We start from the raw sequence: 8,717 nt of genomic DNA on the forward strand, positions 1-8,717 counted from the left end.
TCCAAATTCCTATTGTAAAAGCATTTAGTACTCATACCACGAGTACAAGATTTAATGTCCTTCGGGAAAGCCACTGACTGATTGGATAAAGCTTTGACTGGTCTTTTTTATGGGACTTCAAATAGTGGTCTATTCAAAACTGAATTCACAATTTTCAAAAGTTTGACTTCCCATTACTCCAAATTCCTAGAGTAATATCACCTGTTCCTCATAAAATGATTACATGATACAGTGTTCTTCAGTAATATTGTAGTCTAATATGTTAACACTCTGATTTACCTGTTCCATAGGACTTCAAATTGTGGTCGGTAGAGAACCGAATAGACACTTTTCAAAAGTTTGCTGTCCCATTACTCCAACGTCCTACAGTAACAGTGCTTGGTTCACACACCATGACTACAGATACAGTGTTTTCTGGGAATGTCATTTATTGATATGATTACACTTTGATTGGACTTTTTCATAGGTCTTCAAATTGTGGTCTATACAAAACTGAATTCACACTTTACACAAGTTTGCTATCCCATTACTCAGAATTCCTACAGTAAACACACTTGGTACTCATAACAAGACACAGTGGTTTTTTGGAATATTGTGGACTGATTTAACATTCTGATATACATGTTTTATGGGACTTCAAATTGTGGTCTGCATAGAACAGTAATGTTGCAATTTGGAGTAATGGGAAATCAAACTTGTGAAAAGTGTGAATTTGGTTTTGAATAGACCACAATTTGAAGTCCCATACAAAAGTCCACTTAAAGTTTTTTTATATCAATCAATGAAATTCCCAAAGAACACTGAATGAGTACATGGTTTGACTAAGAAGTGCTTTTACAGTAGGAATTTGGAGTAAATGAATGGTGAACTTGTGAATAGTGTCTATTTGGCTCTGTACAGACCACAATTTTAAGTCCTGTAAAACATGCAAATAAGCATATTATTCTATATATTTGAAGTCCCATAAAACAGGTAAATGAGAGTGCTATCATGTAAGACCACAATATTCCTGAAGAACACTGTGTCATATAATAATTTTTTGAGGAACAGGTGATATTACTCTAGGAATTTGGAACCATGAGAAAAGTGACTTGTGAAAAAAACTTGTGAAAAAGTGTGAATTCATTTCTGTATAGACCACAATTTGAAGTCCTATAAAACAGGCAAATCACAGTGTTATCATATCAGACCACCATGTTACTGAAGAACACTCTATCATGTACTCATGTTATGAGGAACAAGTGATATTACTATAGGAATTTGGAGTAATGGGATGGCAAACTTGTGAAAAGTGTGAATTCAGTTTTGAATAGACCACAATTTGAAGTCTCATAAAAAAGGCCAGTCAAAGTTTTCTCATATCAGTCGATGGCTTTCCTGAAGGACACTAAATCATGGACTCATAGTATGAGGTCCAAGTGCTTTTACAATAGGAATTTGGAGTAATGGGATTGCAAACTTGGGAAAAGTGTCTATTCGGTTCTAGTTTGCTATTCCATTTTTACTGAACTGGGAAAATCTGCTTTTAGTTACAGTGCATCAGTGAGCTGGAATTCACTACAGGAAACGTTAAAACTCAGCTCACTGGTGTCATTTTAAACTTTTAATATTGAACCACCTTCAGACAGCCTGTACAATTTGAAGTCCCTAATACGGGTAAATCAGTGTTTTATCATATCAGACCACCATGTTACTTAAGAACACTCTTTCATGTACTCATGTTATGAGAAACACGTGGTATTACTGTCGGAATTTGGACTAATGGAATGTCAAACTTTTGAAAAGTGTCTGTTTGGCTCTGTACAGAGCACAATTTGAAGTCCCATAAAATAGGCAAATCAAAGTGTTTTCATATCACACCACCATATTCGAAAACAACACTCTCTCTTATAATCATGTTATGAGGAACAACTGCTTTTACTGCAGGAATTTGGAGTAATGGGATGGTAAACTCTTTAAAAATGTCCAATGGGTTGTATAAATACCACAATTTGATGTCCCATAACATAGGAAAATCAGAGTGTTATAATATCAAACCACCATATTCCCGAAGAAAACTTCATGGTATTGTGATATTTTTCTATAACCCTTTGGACAATTTTCATAAGTTTGCCATTCCATTACTCCAAATTCTTGTGGTAAATCATCAGTACATGAAAGAGTGTTCTTTTAGTATATGGTGGTCTGATATGACAACATTTTGATTTGCCTATTTTAAGGGACTTCAAATAGTGGTGTTTACAAGCCAAAAAGAAACAAGTTTGCCAAACAATTTTTCCAAATTCCTACAATCATATGAACTGTTCCTTATACCATGAGTTCAGGAGAGAGTGTTCTTGAGGAATTTGCTGGTCTGAGTTGATAACAATTTTATTGTTTTATGCGACTCCAAATTGTGGTCTATATAAAATTGAATTCACGCTTTTTACAAGTTTGCCAGCCCATTAATCCAAATTCCTACTTTAATGTCACTTGTTCCCCATCACATGAATAAATGAGAGATTTCCATGACAAGGAAATTAATATCTATTGACATGACAAGGAAAATAATATCTATATTTAATCATTTTAAATTAAAAGAAAATTTTAAACTAACGGTGAAAAAAAAGATAAAAATAGATAAAAAATAATAATAAAAATAAAACTTGAGGTTTAATTGATAAGAGATTGAGATCTAAAGAATAAAAAAAAATAATAATAATAAATAATAATAATAATAATAATAATAACTAGAAATGTGCCTTTCCTGAAGGAAACGCAGGATAGTTGTGCAGCGGATACTATGCAAGTCGATACAATGAACGAGGGATGAAAAAAATACATATGGAAGAGTGCGGGTTAGTAACACGGTGGATTTGATCTTGTGGACCTGCGCTGAATGAGTACATGTACATTACTCTGCCTCCTCTAATTTTTTGCTATGTTAACTGAAGTTCCACCTTAAGTTCTGTGCCTCCTTAAAAAGGTTCCACCTTAAATACTGTGCCATATTTAGTGCTATGTTTATAGCAGTTCCACCTTAAATTCTGTGCCTCCTTTAATTTTGTGCTATGTGAACTGAAGTTCCACCTTAAGTTCTGTGCCTCCTTAAAAAGGTTCCACCTTAAACACTGCCACTGCAATGTTATTTCAAGTTCCACCTTAAGTTCTCGGCCACCTCACAAAAACTTCCATCTTAAAATCTGTGCCTCCTTAAAAAGATTCCGCCTTAAATACTGTGCCACCTTAAATTTAGCGCTATATCATTTCAAGTTCCACCTTAAAATTCAGTGCTATCTTGGTGCAGTACCTTAAAAGCAGTTAAACCTTAACAGGACTGCAGAGAATCAGGCTGGGAGTTGGTGAGACATTGAGCTCCGTGCGTGGTTTGTAGGTGTTGTGTGAGAGAGGGTGCCATTGTGACATCATGTCTGGCAGGCTGCCAACAGCCTCCCCATTCATTTTCAATGGGACAAAAATTCCCACATTTTGGGCCGCTGTTCGGAATCCGTGCATCCGATCAAAAAGCTGTATACAAGCACACATCACACAACCGGGCCGGACAATCTGGAGTTGGAACGGCGTTAATATCTCAAAAACTGCGGGACTAGATACGGGACAAAAATCCGGCAGAAGAATAAACAAAAGAAGAAGAAGAAGAAGAAGAAGAAGAAGAAGAAGAATATAAATCGGATAACAGTATAACTAATTAAAATAAGTTAAAAAGTAATAAAGAACTAAGAGAAGAAAAAAAACAAGAAATAGAAGTTAAGAATAAATAAGATTAAATAAAACAGGTACAGGCTGTCTGAAGGTGGTTCGATATTAAAAGTTTACACCAGTGAACTGAGTTTTAACGTTTCCTGTAGTGAATTCCAGCTCACTGATGCACTGTAACTAAAAGCAGATTTTCCCAGTTCAGTAAAAATGGAATAGCAAACTAGAACCGAATAGACACTTTTCACAAGTTTGCTATTCCATTACTCCAAATTCCTACTGTCAAAGCACTTGCTTCTCATACCATGAGTACATGATACAGTGTTCTTCGGGAATATCATGGATTGATACTTTGATTGGCCTTTTTTATGGAGGCTGCATTAAATGGAGGTTTAATGCAGGTTGTACTCTTACCATCCATCCATCCATCCATCCATTTTCTAAGCCGCTTCTCCGTCAGGGTCGCAGGGGGGTGGAGCCTATCCCAGCAGTCTTCGGGCGGAAGGCAGGATACACCCTGGACGGGTCGCCAGTCCATCGCAGGGCTACTCTTACCATAAATACATAATATAGTGTTCTCTGGGAATGTCCTGGACTGATATGATAACACTTTGATAACACTTAGATTTTTTATGGGACTTCAAATTGTGGTATATACAACAGCAAATTCATACTTTTCACAAATTTGCCATCCCATTACTCCCAATTTCTACAGGAATATCACTTGTTCCTCATACCATGAATACATGAGAGAGTGTTCTTCAGGAATATGGTGCTCTGATATGATAAAACTCTGATTTGCCTGTTTTATGGGACTTCAAATTGTGCATATAGAACGACAGGTTTCTTCACCCAAGTAAAAGATTTAGGTCAATATGTCACAAAATGTGTTTTTAATTCAGTTATATGAGACACATACACCGAGCTGATAGGATAGCAGAAGACTCCGGCAAGACCAGAGGTGGAGGTTTGTGCATTTATATTAACAAAGCTTGGTGCACAAACTCTGCTACTACCGAGAGTCAATGCTCACCTAATGTGGAATTTATAATGGTCAAATGCAGACCTCATTATCTCCCAAGAGAAATAAACTGCATCATAATCACTGTAGCGTATGTACCCCCGGACGCTAATGCTAAGCTGGCTATGAAAGAACTTCATGCAGCCATTAGCAAACAACAGACCAAATACCCTGAGGCTGCTTTTATTGTTGCTGGTGACTTCAACCACTCCAACCTGAAAACAGTCCTCCCCAGATTCCACCAACATGTCTCCTGCCATACCAGAGGGGACAAGACTTTGGACCAGGTTTATTCCAACCTGCCTGGGGCATACAAAGCAACACCCCTCCCCCACATTGGACAATCTGACCATCTCTCCCTTTTCCTCACACCTCAATACTCACCACTCATCCAACGCGTGAAACCCACTGTGAGAACAATAAAAGTGTGGCCAGAGGGGACAGACGCCGTGCTCCAGGACCGGTTTAAAAACACAGATTGGAATATGTTCTCTGACACAGACTTGGATCAGTACGCCTCATCTGTACTGGACCACATCTCCACCACTATAGACAGTGTCACCACCCAGAAACAGATCACCATGTACCCCAACCAAAAGCCTTGGATGAACCGGGATGTTCGTCTCCTGCTGAAGGCCCGCAACATCGCCTTCAGGTCGGGAGATGCACAGGCCTACAGTGCAGCCAGGGCTGAGCTGAAGAAGGGCATCAAAAAGGCCAAACACCACTACAAAGGGAAGGTAGAAGAACACTTCTCCAACTCCGATCCCCGGCGTATGTGGCAAGGACTCCAGATTATGACAGATTACAAGACCACCAACCCCTCCCCCGCCTCCTCTGATGTTTCCTTCCTCAACGAGCTCAACAATTTCTATGCTCGTTTTGAGGAAGGGAACCCAACAACTGCAACCAAGGCAGATGTGTCTGCAGACCACCAACCACTGACTCTTTCTCCCACCGACGTAGGAGTGGCGCTGGGCAGGATTAAAGCCCACAAGGCTGCGGGTCCTGATGGCATCCCTGGACGTGTTCTCAGAACATGTTCTGGTGAGCTGGCAGGAGTGCTGACGGACATATTCAACCTGTCCTTGGCCCGTGCTGTGGTACCAAGCTGCTTCAAAACCACCTCCATCGTTCTGATACCCAAAAATTCCAAACCATCACGACTGAATGACTACCGCCCGGTAGCCCTCACCCCATCATCACAAAGTGCTTTGAGCGGTTGGTCCTAGCACAGCTCAAATCCTGTCTCCCCCCCTCCCTGGACGCCCACCAATTTGCATACCGCCAGAACAGGAGCACAGAAGATGCAGTCTCCATAGCATTGCACTCTGTCCTCTCACACCTGGACAATAAAAATACCTCCATCAGGATGCTGTTCGTAGACTTCAGTTCAGCATTCAACACAGTCATCCCCTCAAAACTCATCACAAAACTCACAGACTTGGGTATTAGTTCTCTCATGTGCAACTGGTTACTGGACTTCCTGACCAACCGACCCCAACATGTCCGGTGGGACAACCACTGCTCATCCACCATCACCTTAAACACCGGTGTACCACAAGGCTGTATGATGAGTCCCTTCCTCTACTCCCTCTTCACCTATGACTGCAAGCCTGTCGATGGTTCCAATACCATCATTAAGTTTGCGGATGACATCACGGTGCTTGGCCTCATCAAAAACAATGATGAGACAGCCTATAGGGAGGAGGTGGATCGTCTGGCTGAGTGGTGCGACACTAACAACCTTCTGCTCAACGCTGAGAAAACTAAGGAGCTCATTGTGGACTTCAGAAGGAATGCTGACCCACATCCACCAATCCACATCAAGGGGACGGCAGTGGAGCGTGTGAACAGCTTCAAGTTCCTTGGTGTCCACATCTCTAAGGATCTCACCTGGACGACCAGCTGCTCCAAGCTGGTAAAGAAGGCTCACCAGCGCCTCTTCTTTCTGAGGAGGCTGAGGATGAATGACTTGTCCTCAGACATCCTGGTGAACTTCTATCGCTGCACCATTGAGAGCATCCTGACCAACTGCATCACAGTATGGTACGGGTGCTGCTCTGCCTCAGACCGGAAGGCGCTGCAAAGGGTGGTGAAAACTGCCCAGCGCATCATCGGTGCACCACTTCCTGCCATAGAGGACATCTACAGGAAGCGGTGTCTGAAGAGGGCTGGGAAAATCATCAAAGATCCCAGTCACCCAGCACACAAACTCTTCACCCCCCTGCCCTCTGGGAGGCGCTACAGGAGCCTCCGGACTAAGACCACCAGGTACCGGAATAGGTTCTTCCCAACAGCTGTCACACTCCTGAACTCTGCCTCCTGACATCTAAATAACAATGGACTGCACACACAGACTTACACACCACTCAACACCACTTACCGGCACTTACATCTGCTGTATATACTGCCCATTATTGTATATACTGTGTAAATACTCTACCTGTTCATAAGTACATACTTATCCCCCTTCATATTTATAACCTGTTCATAGTACTTTATACCCCCTCATATTTATAACCTGTTCATAGTACTTATACCCCTCATATTTATAACCTGTACATTCTTGTTTATAACCTGTATAACCTCCTTCATGTTCATACCCCCTCATATTTTTTTAACCTGTATATACTATAATTACTGTACATTGTAAGATAAATATTTATATTGCTGCTAAGCACTTCTGGATGGATGCAAACTTTGTACCTGTGACATACGCAATGACAATAAAGTTGAATTCTATTCTATTCTATTCTATATGACAAATGAAGTGTGTTTTATGTCAGAAATGTCTGTTTATAACCATCATGATGTATTCACGTTAAGAGAACACTGCATAGCATTTCTGGGCTTTAGCGCTTGTGGTGTGCTTTAAACCCATTTTCAAGTTTTTTTGAGCATATAGATGGTTTCATTCATTCATTACTGGACAGGTTTTTTCACCAAAGTTAAGGATTTAGTTCTCTGTGTCATAAAATGTGTTTTTATTTTAGCTATATGACATATTAAATGTGTTTTATGTCAGAAAAATTTTGTTTATAATCATTGTAATGTTTTCACGTTAAGGGCTAAGTGCATAGCGTTTCTGGACTTTATGAAGCATTTGGGCACCTCTGGGGTGCTGTAAACACCTTTTCAGGCTTTCTGTGTGTATAGAATGACAGTTTCATTATAGGACAAGTTTCTTCACAAAAGTTAAGGACTTAGTTGTCTATTTAATAAAATGTGATTTTAATTCAGTTCTATGACTTTTAATTGTAAGGACATTAATGACAATTAATTGTGTTTTATATCAGAAATGTCTGTTTATAATCATCGTAATGTTTGCATGTTAAGACAACACTGCACAGTGCAACACTGACAACACTGCTAGAAACACTGTTTCTAGCTTTTCTAAAGCGTTTGGGCGCTTATGGAGAGCTGGAAACGCCTTTTCAGGCTTTTTGAGCATATAGAACTACGCTTACATGATTGTCCAAGCCAAATTAACGATTTAGGTCTCTATGTCATAAAATGTGTTTTCATTTTAGTTATATGACATATGAAATGTGTTTTATCTCAGAAAAGTTTTGTTCATAATCATCGTAATGTGTTCACGTTAAGAAATCACTGCATAGCGCTTCTCGCATTTCTAAAGCGTGTGGACGCTTCTGCCTTGCAGTAAAGGCCTTTTCAGGTGTTCTAAGCATATAGAATGATGATTTCATGATTGTACAGCCAAGTTAACGATGTATGTCTCTATGTCATAAAATTTGCTTTTATTTCAGTTATATGCCATATGAAATGTGTTTTATGTACGAAATGTTGGTTTATAATCATTGTAATGTGTTCACGTTAAGAGCTCACTGCATAGTGTTTCTCGCCTTTTTAAAGTGTTTTTGTGCTTGTGGAGTGCTGGAATCGCCTTTTCAGGCTTTCTGAGCATATACAACAACGGTTTCATGACTAAACAGGTTTCTTTAGCCAAGTTAACGATTTAGGTTCCTATGTCATAAAA

This window comes from Pygocentrus nattereri, chromosome 13, assembly GCF_015220715.1.
Source record: "Pygocentrus nattereri isolate fPygNat1 chromosome 13, fPygNat1.pri, whole genome shotgun sequence".
In the NCBI taxonomy this organism is placed as follows: domain Eukaryota; kingdom Metazoa; phylum Chordata; class Actinopteri; order Characiformes; family Serrasalmidae; genus Pygocentrus; species Pygocentrus nattereri.